Raw genomic sequence first — 15,274 nt, 5'->3', positions numbered from 1 at the left:
GGGGCTTCCCTGGTGGCGCAGTGGTTGAGAGTCCGCCTGCCGATGCAGGGGACACGGGTTCGCACCCTGGTCCAGGAAGATCCCACATGCCGCGGAGCGGCTAGGCCTGTGCGCCATGGCCCCTGAGCCTGCGCGTCTGGAGCCTGTGCTCCGCAACGGGAGAAGCCACAACAGTGAGAGGCCCGCGTACCGCAAAAAAAAAAAAGAGTAAATGACAACCAGTGATCCCAACATGCAAATCCTACACAGGAAACCTGACCCAGAACTTACAGATTTTTCCATAAACACTAAAGCATTCTCCATTATGATCTTAATCAATTCCCATATTTCTGATACAATAGTCTATTACTTGAAGTAATATTCTACTACTTGACAATAATATTGGAACCCTCCCCATTTTATCTTCCTCAAGATTATCCAGGTATCCCCAGCAGCAGCAGTACACACCATAATTACCCCAAAAATATCTTGTGAAAAACACCAACACTGTCCTGCCTTTCCAATCCCACTTTTGTACCAGAAACACCACCCTAAAACAACGAGGGAAAAAAAAATCTGTCATAACAGTCTGAAAGATGCACGCTATTGGCAAAACTTCAGCAAGCATACATGTCTGCTCAGTTCAGAATCCAGGTCTCCAGTGATGCTTCTGATTAGAGGAGCCTAGTTCAGAAGACTAGTTTACATGCCTGTGTCCTAGTTGCAACTGAAAAGCTGGGGAATCTAAATTAAGGAGATGGAATTCATAAGGCTGAAAATGTGCCAAACAAAGCAAGGTTCAAAAGGTTCTACACAATCAAAAACCATTGCAAATAACTGGCCTCTTAGCTTCCACTCTTGCCCCCGACAGTCTATTTTTCACACAGCACAGTGATAATGTTCAAATAAAGTTACATTGCGTCACTCTTCTGCTCAAAATGTTCCACCCCTCACCCACACCCCTCACTAGCTGTTCCCCCTCCACAGCCTTCATCATGATTTATAATCTCAAAAAAAAAAAAAAGTCATAGCCGTGGTTTATAACGCTGAAGATGATAAGGGGCTGCATTCCCCCACTCCACTTCCATGCTGGTCTCACCTTATCTTCTACCACTCTCCCCTTACTCTGTGTATTACAACCACATTAGTCTCTTTATCATCCCTCTGCCTGGAACATCTTCCTCCAAAGCAGGGTTGGCACACTTCATTCAGATATCTACAAAATTTCTTCAGAAGCTTCCTCTGATCACCCTATCTAAAAGCTTATGTCCCAATCATACTCATTCTAATATCCTGCTCTTTCTTCATATTATTTTTTATTGACATATCCCTCTACCACCAAAAGTTCCATGAGAACAAGGACTTTGATTTTTTCAATGATGTACCCTCATTACCTAAACAGAGTAAGAAAACAGGTGCTCAGTAAATGTTTGCTGTAAGAATTAATGAATCCACTCAACGTTTCACGGAAATTTCCTTTTTCATTTGAATTTATAAAGAAAGCAGCCTATACCTTGCTGATAAGAAAGCCATAAATCAATCATCAGAAAATGTGATCTACGATACTCATCCAAAGAAGTATCAGAATTTCTAACAGGTCTAGTATTTGCGAAGTGCTACTTGTTAAAATTAAAATTATTATAGATCTATTTGCTAGGTAAGTTTTTTTTTTAATCTTCTACTGATGCTATGAGTGCATTTCAGGTATTTGTCTCTGCAATTACCTATGCAGCTTTCATCACCATTTTGCATGACTTTCTGGACAGTTAAAAATGTTATATTCTTTCGTAATGAAGTTTTTCAATAACTGTGGAAGTATATGGTCAACACATCTTACTTTAGGTTTCAACAGTTTAGCAAGCATTATCTTTATTTATAAGTCACGTGTTAGAATCCCAACTGTGCCACTTACTAATTGAGTGATCTTGGACAAGTTACCTACCTCTCTGTGTCTCATTTTCCCTGTCTGTAAAATAAGTGAAATAGCGATACCTATACCTAACAGTGTTGTTATATGGATTAAATTACTTAATATATATAAAGGGGCTTAGAATAGTTTACAGTACATAACAGGTAAGAATTCAGTAAATTATGGCTAAATTAATTAATGAATGTATTCTCTCATTTCACCCTCATAACAACGTTGCAGGGCAAGTACAATTAATCTTAAGATAAGGCACAGAGAGGTTAAGCGACCCACTCAAGACTACAAAAGTTCCTTTTATTTTTATTTATTTATTTATTTACTTATTTATTTATTTATGGCTGCATTGGGTCTTCGTTGCTGTGCACGGTCTTCCTCTAGTTGTGGCAAGCGGGGGTTATTCCGCGTTGTGGTGCACGGGCTTCTCATTGCGGTGGCTTCTCTCGTTGCAGAGCACGGGCTCTAGGAGCGTGGGCTTCACCAGTTGTGGCATGAGGGCTCGATAGTTGTGGCTCACAGGCTCTAGAGCGTAGGCTCAGTAGTTGTGGCACACGGGCTTAGTTGCTCCACAGCATGTGGGATCTTCCCAGACCAGGGCTCGAATCCGTGTCCCCTGCATTGGCAGGCGGATTCTTAACCACTGCCCCACCAGGGAAGTTCCCAAAACTTCCTTCTAGCTCAAACATTCTGTGATTCTAAATTTACCCTAAAATGAAAATGGGTTTTTTAAAGTTTCATCTTAGGAATATAGCAAAGTTTACAAGTTTTATTGAGTAAAATCAGATAACCATGAAGACATTCTACATTTCCCCTTTTAGTCTAATTTTTGCAGTGAATAACAAGTGCTAAGTGCTTTAATAATATTTTTTTAACAGGAACACATAGTAGTTGAGAAAAAGCAACTTGGTTTCTATAAAGAATATTTTAACCCATTCAACCTACCTAATTCTTTTAATTAGCTGGGCATATAAAAATAATGAGCAAAACCAATACAGTAACAAAAAAGGTATTTTCATTCCATTTTAAACTCAATTAAAGTAAAAAAGATTAATTATAAGCTTTGAAGGCTTTTTTTTCCAGACATACTCTTAGAAAATTGGAATTCTTATTTAATTCATAAAAAGTGGGGCTTCCCTGGTGGCGCAGTGGTTGAGAGTCCGCCTGCCGATGCAGGGGACACGGGTTCGTGCCCCGATCCCGGAAGATCCCACATGCCGCGGAGCGGCTGGGCCCGCGAGCCATGGCCGCGGAGCCTGTGTGTCCGGAGCCTGTGCTCCGCAACGGGAGAGGCCACAGCAGTGAGAGGCCCGCGTACAGAAAAAAAAAAAAAAAAAAAAGTGAAATTATCTAGTTCAGTAATCATTCATCTATTCACTCAGCACATACAATGGGCACTTACTATATGCACTATATACTATATGGGCATTGTTTTAGATGCTGGGAATATAGCAGCTAACAAAACAAAATTACTGACCTTAGGAAACTTTATTCTAGAGAAGGAAGGCAGACAGTAAGACAAACAAGTAAATAACTTCATTTTTGGGGGCGCATAATCAATTTTTTTATTTTATTGAAGGATATTTGATTTACAATGGTGTGTTAATTTCTCCATACAGCAAAGTGACTCAGTTAAACGTATATATTTTTTCATATTCTTTTCCATTATGGGTTATCACAGGATATTGAATAGAGTTCCCTGTGAACAAGTAAACAACTTTGGATGGCTATAAGAATGTTATCACGGGGTTAGTGGATAGAGAATGCCAAGGAAGGGGTTTGTATTATATGTATGTATTTGTATGAGGTAATCAGAAGACTTCATAATATTTCAGTAAAGACTTAGAAAGAGAGCCAAGTACAACAATGTGAGTGTACTTAAATACTACTGAACCACACAGCTAAAAATGGTTAAGCTGGTAAATTTTACATGTATTTCACCACCATGTAATTTTTTTTTTAACTTAAAAAATAAAAAAGAAAGAGGGTAGATAATACAGCAATCTAAGGGAGAAACTGTTCCATGTAAAAGGATCAGCAATGGGCCTCCCTGGTGGCGCAGTGGTTGAGAGTCCGCCTGCCGATGCAGGGGATACGGGTTCGTGCCCCGGTCTGGGAGGATCCCATATGCCGCGGAGCGGCTGGGCCCGTGAGCCATGGCCGCTGAGCCTGTGCATCCGGAGCCTGTGCTCTGCAACGGGAGAGGCCACAACAGTGAGAGGCCCGCGTACCACAAAAAAAAAAAAAAAAAAAAAAGGATCAGCAAGTGCAAAATCCCTGAGACAGGAGCAAGCCTGGCAATTTTTAAAGAGCTCTGTGTGGCTGGAGCAGAAATGAACAGTGGGGAAGGACTGGGGGCAGGAGGTAGGGAGACTAAGCATACATGTACCTCAGGTAGGGCCTTAGAAGCCACTATAAGGACATTGGATTTTACTTAAAATATTAAGCCACTGAATGGGTATTTTTAATTTTTTATTTATTTTGCTATTCCTTTTTTGTTGAGGTACAATTCACAGAACATAAATCTCACCATTTTAACCATTTTAAAGTACACAATGTACCAGGGGATGGTTCTGACCAAAGCAGCTTTTGAACACAATCACATTGACTGCTATGTTGAGAAGAGACTGGGAGAACAAGAGAACAGGGAGAAGAGTTAGCAGGTTTTACGGTAATTAAAGTGAGATGGATGCGGTAGCAGTGGAGCTAATGAGAATTTGTCAAAATTTGCATATACTCTAAAGGAGAAGCTGACAGGATTTGCATGCAGGGTGTAAGTGAAAAGAGGAATCAAGGATAACTCAAAGTTTTTTGCCTAAGCAACTGAAGAATGGAGCTCCCATTTACTGAGATGGGAAGGACTACAGGAAAAAAGACCGGGGTAAGGGGAATCAGAGGTTTGGTTTTGGACATGTTAAGTTTCAGATGCCCACCAGACATCTAGCTGGAGATGTAGCTGGGATACAGGAGTGTAGAATTCAAGAGAGAGTCCTGGGCTGGAGATACAAATATAGGGGTCATCATCATATTAGGGGTTATTTAACACAACTAGTAAGTAAGTACCAGCACAGAAACTTCTTCTTCCAAAGGTCTGTTGCCATTTAAATTAACATGTGCTTTGTGGCCCATAACAGCCTACTATTTTCTTCCTTTAATTTAAATCCTTTATTTAGATGAACTAGATCTGTACAAAAGGAATCATAGCCTACAAGTCTAGGAGTAAAAAACAAAACAACAACAAACAATACAAAAAAACTAATGTTCTGTTGCTGCCCCTGAATACAGAACTGGAGCTTCTTTTATCACTGATATATTACCCAAGCAGGGCAACATGAATGACAGGGAAGGTAACAGGAAGGACTCAATGGATGGCAATCTTTAACTCCTTTTCTCCCTTCTGATAAAGAATAGAATACTCGGGGCTTCCCTGGTGGCGCAGTGGTTGAGAGTCCGCCTGCCGATGCAGGGGACACAGGTTCGTGCCCCAGTCCAGGAAGATCCCACATGCCGCGGAGCGGCTGGGTCCGTGAGCCATGGCCGCTGAGCCTGCACGTCCAGAGCCTGTGCTCCGCAGCGGGAGAGGCCACAACAGTGAGAGGCCCGCATACAGCAAAAAAAAAAAAAAGAACAGAATACTCACTGAAGACATTCTCATCATGTAAAGTCCTTAACAATGGAGAAACAGATCTGTTACTAGACAATGATGAAAATAAAGTACATTTAACCTAGAGTACAGTAGGATGTTAGTAATCTGACATCAAAGGAAAATGACAGGTTCCACTAAGGAAAATTTCTAGATAATTGGGGTTTATCTATGTGCCTAATAGCTTTCCTTTTGAACCATTACTGATTTTTTTTCCCTCTACTTTAACATCTTCTTGAGCCAGGCTCACCCTTATCAACATCTTTAACCTAAGAGGTCATAATGATATGATAACCTCTAGGCTATTATGTTATTGTGCCATTGTTCCTACATAAAATAGCTCCATCCTGCAGTGTAGTTATTCTGTCAATGTCTCCTTTCTCTACTATTACTCTTTTTTACCTATACATAAAAGCATACCAACAGTGTTTTACTTTCTAGTCCTTAGTTGTAGTTGCCAGAAATCTGGCCTTCACAAAATATATAATAAACTCACATGGTACTTAGTATCTACAAGCTCCATGGGAAATTTGAATAATTAAAAAATAAAAAAGAATCTTCTTGGTTATGTAAGGACAATGTCCTTAACCTTACGAGATGCATACTTAAGTATTTAAGGGTACCAACTTACTTTAGGGGTTCAGAACAAAAAAAGAATACATATTAAGAGTGATAAAGCAAACGTGGTGAAAGATAATCACTAATAAGCTTAGGTTAAAGGTATATAAATGTTAACTGGACTATATATACTTCCAACCTTTCAGAAAATACATACATTTTTAAGATTAAAAGTTAGGAAAAATTAAAACAGTATATCAAGCAAATGCCTATGTGTAAAATCGGTAGAAGAATAATTGGACTGGACCTATAAGATGGAGAAAACATATAATTAATTTTCAAAAAAAAAAAACTAAAAAAGTAAAGCAACACCAAAAAAAAAAAAAAAAATCACCTACAATACAAGAATGGCAGAAAAATTGCCAGCAGGTTTTAAGTAAAAAAAACATAACTCAGTCTCCTTGCCACTGGAGATCTTAAGGCGCTCTCTCCCTTTTCACAATTTGAGAACAGTATTTTATTTCCTGTGACTGTTTTCAAAGTCACCAGGATACTGGTATTTACTAAAGGTAATCCAACTTTAAAAAATGTTTTTTTCTTTTTCCGCATCACAAAAGTTTTGTAATAGACACTTTTGTAAAAGATATAACCTATATCTCACCATCAAGAGATTTAGTATCTGTCCTCAAGCTTTTAAAAAATGAATACATGCATAGGGGGCTTCCCTGGTGGCACAGTGGTTGAGAGAACGCCTGCCGATGCAGGGGACACGGCTTCGTGCCCCGGTCCGGGAAGATCCCTCATGCCGCGGAGCCGCTAAGCCCGTGAGCCATGGCCGCTGAGCCTGCGCGTCCAGAGCCTGTGCTCCGCAATGGGAGAGGCCACAACAGTGAGAGGCCCGCGTACCACAAAAAAAAAAACAAAACAGAATACATGTATAAATTTATCTGTGACAAAACTGAAATGATATTATGCATAAAATGTTCTCTAAGGTGCTTCTCCCGTCTTAACTGTAAACATTTTCTAATGTCAAAAAAAACCGAAGAAAAACAAAAAACCTTTCAAAGAACTTGACTGACCAAAAGTCAAATGGCTCAAATACTATAAGTACAAAGAGCTTAAATTATGCTCTGATGGCAAAATGACCCAATCTTCGTACAAAGGCAGAATCTAACAACCGCATTATACTTTAAGAATCATACCTGGAATATAGTAAGTATGCCATAAATGCTAACCATTATGATTATTTCCCATATTCCATGGGTAGGCAGCATCTTACTTCTCAGGAATGCTTGCAAACAAAAGCTTCCTTCCTAACTCCTGAATCCAAAACATACAATCTTCTGTTCCAATCTAAATTAAATATAAGAATAGGGCAAAAAAACGCAGAATGAAAATTTCATTAACATCAGGGGGAATAAACAGAGTATATCTTACTGATGGTGGATAACAACTTTTTGTGGGAGAGCAATATGTAAGAAATAAACTTGTTTTCCTATTAATATCAAAGAAAGTTGATAGTACAGTCTTAAGGATGGGGGAAGGAAATCTGCAAAAATCTTTTGACATTACACATCTCCCTATTTACAGAAAAACTCAATTACAATAAATGAGAGGATGTGTAAGAATAAGCTAAGGCTGGCACACTTCCACTCGTCAGAAAAATTACTTGTAATCAAGTTGTTTTCTACAGACTTTTCACTTGTGTAATTTTAAAATTAGGAACCAAGAGCATTTTTCCACAACTTTAAAGTGTATTTCCTTCCTAAGGAACTTGAGTCATCAACTGTGTCTTAGGCATCACACTGGGTTGACCAATGCTTCTTATATGTGATATGTATTCACTCTGATCTTGAAGCACTAAATACCATTAACAAAGCTGTTCTCTTGTATGACAAAGGTAGACTTCCAGGAACTATAGTGTCCTATATTACAGCAATATACTTAAGTGCCTTTACTTCAGTCTTGGAAAAGTTACTTCTAAATTGTGACTTCAAACTTAAGCCACAGTATCTATTTCTTCACTAGAAACCAGTCAAATCATTTTCTACAAATATCTACACCTAAGAGTTACAAGTGAAAGCTCAAAATAGGAGTATGTCTACAATTATAAGCATATTCCAACATACCCACTTTTTCAGATAAGCTAGTCTCCAAGAATTAAAAATAGTAAAGTTAGCTGGCTCAAAGTGAAATTATAAACTATAAATTTTAAACTAAATCTATCACAAAGGACATAAAACATCAATAGTGAAAACCTACCAAATGTATTAAACTTCGACCACTTATGAAATACAACTTAAAAATCCAAAAGTGGAATAGGTACATAATTTAGATTTCTATGCTGATTTGAAATGCCTTTACACCATTTCAAGTAAATGCAAACATAAGTACAGACAAGGGACTTTGACTTTCAGTCTGCCACACACACACAAACACACACACACACACACACACACACAAACACACACACACACAAAATGGCTCCAGCCACCACTGCAATGTTGATATATATTTACCCCACACTTTGCATTTTATCCTAAACCTACTCTCAGCACCTCACCCTTCTCCCATATTGTACCCCAAACCATCTGCCTCTGCCTCCTTCCAGGAAATCTGATGTGTAAATAAAACAATTCTGCCAAAGGTGCTACCAATGACAATAAGGGGAGGGAGGGATGGAGTTATGAAAAAGACATGAAAGTTTTTGAGTACTGATGAGTTAAAATTTTGAAGAAAATAAATTGTGAAAAGTTGAAGTTGAGTAGAACTAATTCTGAAGAGAGATTTGCAGAGTAAGCTACTGGTTAAGTGCCTCAAAGTACCTTTCCACAGAAACTAAAATCCTGCTAATCCATGGCTCTTCTGGGTTAACAAGAAACTGGTTTGGTTTGGTTTTTAAATAATCCTCATGGGCTATCAGTCATTCAATCACTATTGGCTATCAGTCATTCAATCACTATTATAAATTAAGAGAATCACATTTTCTTCCCAAATGCAAACTCAAAGATGAAGAATGGGCAATTCTGGAATTTTTTTTTCCCTAACTGTAGTGCACAGAACACTGGAAGAGGAAGGCTTCAACTGCATAAGAATATGGGGAGTTTATGTGACTTGAGTAATCAAGACAGTAAGCTATCAGAAATAACAACAACAATTAAAAAGATGAAGAGGACAAAGACGGCAAATTTCTGCTAGAGCAGAGTTTCTCAGCCTCGGCCCTAGAGACATTTTGGCCCGATAATTCTTTGCTGTGTGGGGGCTGCCCCATGGATTGTAAAAGATGTTTCACAGGGCTTCCCTGGTGGCGCAGTGGTTGAGAGTCTGCCTGCCAATGCAGGGGACACGGGTTTGTGCCCCGGTCTGGGAAGATCCCACATGCCACAGAGCGGCTGGGCCCGTGAGCCATGGCCGCTGAGCCTGTGCGTCCGGAGCCTGTGCTCCGCAACGGGAGAGGCCACAACAGTGAGAGGCCCGTGTACCGCAAAAAAAAAAAAAAAAAAAAAAAAAAAAAAAAAAAAAAAAGATGTTTCACAGCATCTCTGGCCTCTACCCACCAGATGCTAGTAAGCATCCCTCAAGTTGTGACAACCAAAACTATCTCCAGACTACTTATAAATATTTCAGTGTCTGCTTGTGTATACATTTTAACTACACATTAATTTTTTAAAAGCTACAAAACCACATAAATACTATGATGTAAATTCATAATAACAGGCATTTTAAAAGACTGAACGATTAGTATTAAAAAGTGATAGAACTGTGTTCAAGAAGGAATTATGGATTTCTCAAATTCTATTTGCTAATGTTTGATAATGATGTTCTAGTATTTCAACTTCTAAAAATACATTTATTTATCTATATTTTGTAACTAATAGATTCCAAATGAAATTAGGCCTGGAAACAACATATTTTTAACAATATTTGCACAGCACTTTACAATCTCTTCGGCATTTTTACAAACTTATCCCACTTAATTCTTAGGAAAAAAGAAGCAAATTAATATTCCACCTAATTCATAAGTATAGGATTCTATCCATATTCTTTTGAAAACTAAATCCAAAGTTCAAAGTTGTTCAAAAAATATGTGTATGGGCCTCCCTGGTGGCGCAAGTGGTTGAGAGTCCGCCTGCCGATGCAGGGGATACGGGTTCGTGCCCCGGTCTGGGAGGATCCCATATGCCGCGGAGCGGCTTGGCCCGTGAGCCATGGCCGCTGAGCCTGCGCGTCCGGAGCCTGCGCGTCCGGAGCCTGTGCTCCGCAACGGGGGAGGCCACAACAGTGAGAGGCCCGCATACCGAAAAAAAAAAAAAAAAAAAAAAAAAAAATATGTGTACATATATATCCCTTGCAATCATTAATGCAAGCAAAAATAAACAAAAGAAAATTTTGCTCCACAAATCGTATATGTACATTTGCCTCAAATGCAGAAGTCACATTCTTTTCCCCAATTTGTGTCTGAAATAGGAATTTCACATTTCACATATAATCAACAGTATCAAGCATATTCTTGAACTGAAGAGCCTAATTCCAACTGAAGGACAGTAAATATATACTTGTAAGGTAAAAATATACTCGTTAATGTACCTTTAACTTCTCCCCTCCACCTCAAATTCACCAAACTTCTATCTCCCAACTGTCAGGAACAATGCTCCCAAGTGACTAACCACAGATTATTGAAGGATTGTGCAAAGTTTTAACCAATGCCCAACAAAAGTATTAGTTTGCAAGTAGGATAAAATTCAACTCTGACACACATCCCAACCTATAACCTTCAATCTAGATTCAAGATCTTAGACACTTTCAACTTCAAAGGCTGAGGTCCTCAAAGCTTTATAAAACTACACTCTCTCCAATGCAACAGCCTCTAAGATCCAAACTCAACACAGAGTGAGCCCTCAATAAATTGTGATACCTTCACATTAAACATTTGCCAAGTTTTACCAGTTTTTCTTCCATATGATTTCTTGTTGTACCCATATTTGTTTCTACAATCACTACCCTAACCCAGGACTCAATCACCCAGTTCATCAAGCAGCTAATTTATTCCTTATTGTATCATATCCCAACTGCTCAGCCAACCAAAATTCCACAATACTCTTCTTCATAGTTATCATGGCCTATTATATGAATAATGAGAGTCCCAGTCATTATGGCCCAGTTAGCATTTCTCCTTATTTCCTGCCATGGACTCTCCATTCCAGGCAAGTAAGCCTACATGCATCTTACTACACTATAAGCCATTCTCTTCTATCTCAAAAAGCTCTCCCCAGCTGGCTGATGTCCCTCCAGCTTAATAAATCCTCATTTCAACTGCAGCTATAATACATAATTGGAACTCTATTTTTATATCTTGGCATTTCTGTCTACTCTGACAAACTCAATGTTTTTTCTTCTCTTCTCACTCAAGACTGTGCCATCATGACTCCTACTAGTCACAGACATACAATAAACACTGGTGACTAAACAGCAATGTTCTAACTGTACATGTTCTCACATTGTTTAGTTGGAATTGTAGTAGCTTCAGAATGAATTCACCCAACATCAAAGAGAGTCTACACCCCCTGAGAACTATTCTCAGTACTGCTATTTCCTGCAACCTAGCTAGGACAGGCCTGTCCCCACCCCACTAGTCCTAAGGCAAAGCCTTCACACTGCTAGACAGCAGTGTTACTGCCCTCATAGGAATCTAACTGGCAGGATTATTCCAGTTTTTCCATTTATCCTTAGTATTGCTCCCTTTTCCAAGTACAAAAATTGACAGCTAAACCAAGTTTAGCCCAAAACTGTAAGCTGTTCTTATACTAAACCTCAATCATTTAAGATTAAATTCAGTCCATTTAAAAGGGACACGGGGGTTTCCCTGATGGCACAGTGGTTAAGAATCCACCTGCCAATACAGGGCACACGGGTTCGAGCCCTGGTCCGGGAAGAACTCACATGCTGCGGAGCAACTAAGCCCGAGCACCACAACTACTGAGCCTGTGTGCCACAACTACTGATGCCAGCGCACCTACAGCCCATGCTCCGCAACAAGAGAAGCCATCTCAATGAGAAGTCTGCACACCGCAACAAAGAATAGCTCCCGCTCTCTGCAACTAGAGAATGCCCGTGCGCAGCAACAAAGACCCAACGCGGGCAAAAATTAATTAATTAATTACTTTTTTTTTTTTAAGGTATGAGGGGGCAATGGGTAAAATGCCCAGGCTTTGAGGTCAAACTGGCTTGGGTTTGAATATCTAATTCACCACTTAGCAGGTGGATGATGCCAGAAAAATTATTTCTTCAAGCCTGTTTCTTCAAATGTAAAATATCACCACTTTCTCATACATGTTGAAAAGCCAAACTTCTAACACAATATCAGATACACAGCAGACATCACAAAAATGTCCCTTTACTCTCCCTGCTCCACCCTACAAGTCTGTAAGATAATTTTTAAAATATTAGATAATAAACACCCTTGAAGATCACAAGTTATAAAAGGGAGATCAGAAAAGACAGAGGTGCTTGCCATGCCCAGTTCCCTCAAACCCTGCTACTCAGAGAGGTCCTGTACACACACAGAAAAGATACTGCTAATGTAGGGGATGGCTTGAAATGGGCCTTCACAAGATGATACAGCTACCTGGATTATCAATCTCAGGTTGAAAAGATGAAGAGTCAGAGCTCCTTAAAGATAAAAGACAGGACTTCCCTGGTGGCGCAGTGGTTAAGAATCCGCCTGCCAATGTAGGGGATATGGGTTCGAGCCCTATTCTGGGAAGATTCCACATGCCGTGGAGCAACTAAGCCCGTGTGCCACAACTACTGAGCCTGCGCTCTAGAGCCCACTAGCCACAACTACTGAGCCCACGTGCTGCAACTACTGAAGCCCGTGCGCCTAGAGCCCGTGCTCAGCAACAAGAGAAGCCACCGCAAGCAGAAGCCCGCGCACCGCAATGAAGAGCAGTCCCTGCTCTCCGCAACTGGAGAAAGCCCGCACGCAGCAACGAAGACCCAACGCAGCCAAAAATAAATAAAAATAAAAATAAATAAATTTATTTTAAGAAAAAGATGAAGATAAGAAGTCTGTCCTCTTTATTAATTTCATCATAGGCCCCTACTTGCTGGTAAAAGTGAGAGAAATAGTTTAAGCTTAAACTTTGATACTTTTAATACTTTTGGCCAAACTTCCAGAAAACTTATTTCTTTATAATGCATGCTACAAAGCAAAGCATTTACACCAGATTTTTTAATATAAAAAACATGTCGGAATTCCCTGGAAGTCCAGTGGTTAAGACTCCACACTCTCACTGCCGAGGGCCCCGGTTGGATCCCTGGTCATCGGGGAACTTAGATCCCCAGGAGCCGTGCCTCCATCAAAAAAAAAAAGTGTCATACTCTAAAGTTCATTTAAAGTATGATTTCATTAAACCAAAACATGGGACTGAATTTACTGCTACAGCTAAAATACCTGTGGACCTCTCAAACACACCAATTAATTTCTTTAAAAGAGGAGAAAGAAAAAACATCAACTCACCAACATATTTGTGTTAAAAAGTATAATTCACACATACATAAAAATTCTTTGGGCTACATTTAGTCAGAAGTTCTAATAAATTTCTAATGTGGTTGTATAAAATAAAGTATTTTTATGTATATATTTGAGTCATGTCTAAATAGACACTAAACTCTAGAAAATATATGTTATCTTCCTACAAATACAGCATAAGCTGGGACATGTGCAAGAAATGGACAACTTTAGGAAAGTTTAGTTTTATGATTCTAAACATTCTCTTTTCCAGCTTCCCACCAACACACTAAGAGCAAGAAAAAACTAATGCAAAACAGTGACTGACAAATCGGATAGGGGAAAGCAACTAAAAAGGATAATTAAGTACCTAATAATGATTTATACTTTAAAGTTAAATCCATATTTCCACTACAGCTTCTTCTAATCTACACAAACATATTCATCCTCTCATAAGAGAATCTGAATGTATTCTATTCTATCATCCTCATAAAAACTTCTTACAAACTTGACCATAAAAGCTCAGATTTGTAGATAAAAATATTATATATTACAATTAAATTACAAATATCTCCATGCACCCAAAAGCTACAATCTTGATGCTAATTTTAAAATGAAAGATTTCTTAGTGTCTTTTTGTAAAAGTTCTGCTTAAAACAAACATCAAAAAGCAAGTAGCCTTTTAACCAATGTTTAATGCGAAATGGTACTTTATAAATGACTCCAGAGTTCTGAATTTAGAAAAATTTTGTTTAAAAAGGGCCTTAGCCCACAAACATTATGCTGTCAATTTATAATTTTTCTTCGACAATCAGAATACACCAGTTTCTATTCTTACTGTTTCACTCTTGAAAAGCAAAGGACATTTTATAGACTACTGCTCATCAGGAGTTTAAACTGCCTCACGTGGACGCCTTACTTTTTACTACCTCATAGAAACCGGTGTCTAACAAAAAGTGAAAACAGAAATTTCTTGTAAGCCACATTTAGGACATAAATACAAATGTAAAAACAAAGGCCCTTATAGAGGGTATCCAGCACAGATATTTCAAACTAAACATCTACTAGAAGCTCCTAATCTGTTTCGCTAGCAAATGAACACTACAAACTACAATAGAAGTCTACCTACAAAGTATCATCCTCAGACGAAGTAGAAGACAGGACAAAAATATGCTTGGCTCTGCAGTCAAAGTTACAAAGAAAAGAACAAAAACAATCCACTACATGAAATACTCAGATATTTTCTAAATTATCAAATTTGTCTATACTAATCCAAAGCACTCCGGAAAAATTTCCAATCCAATTCTTTTAAACATATTTTAAGGTCTTTAAGTATACTATGGAGGAAGTCAGAAAGTTAACCTAAAATAAAGCACTTTACACAACAACAAAATGATGTAGTTGGTCCTGGGATACACTGGAAATGAAAATCGTCTTCAAAACTGGAGTAATCAAGAAATTATATGCTTTTAGCACACTTAACGCCAACGTGGGGGGTGGAGGGTTGCCACTGTTTTGACAATCAACTAATTACACTGTATGTCTACTCCACCTGAGAGTTTAAGAAAACTCTTCAAGTTGGGTCACCGAGGGACCGTCCCTCTAAAAGACGCAATCCAGCCTACAGATCAGTGAACATCCCAAAAACGGCTTATCTTTCTCC

The 15,274-nt window shown here is 38.9% G+C and overlaps 1 protein-coding gene across 1 annotated transcript in view; it reads right to left on the bottom strand.

The window, feature by feature from the left end:
* The window catches only part of ADAM10 (ADAM metallopeptidase domain 10), a 120,087-nt gene that overhangs the window by 103,747 nt on the left and 1,066 nt on the right, over positions 1-15,274 (bottom strand). The gene's annotated exons all lie outside the window — the stretch shown is intronic.

This window comes from Mesoplodon densirostris, chromosome 4, assembly GCF_025265405.1.
Source record: "Mesoplodon densirostris isolate mMesDen1 chromosome 4, mMesDen1 primary haplotype, whole genome shotgun sequence".
NCBI classification, from domain to species: Eukaryota; Metazoa; Chordata; class Mammalia; order Artiodactyla; family Ziphiidae; genus Mesoplodon; species Mesoplodon densirostris.
This window is presented reverse-complemented; position numbering and strand designations above follow the sequence as displayed.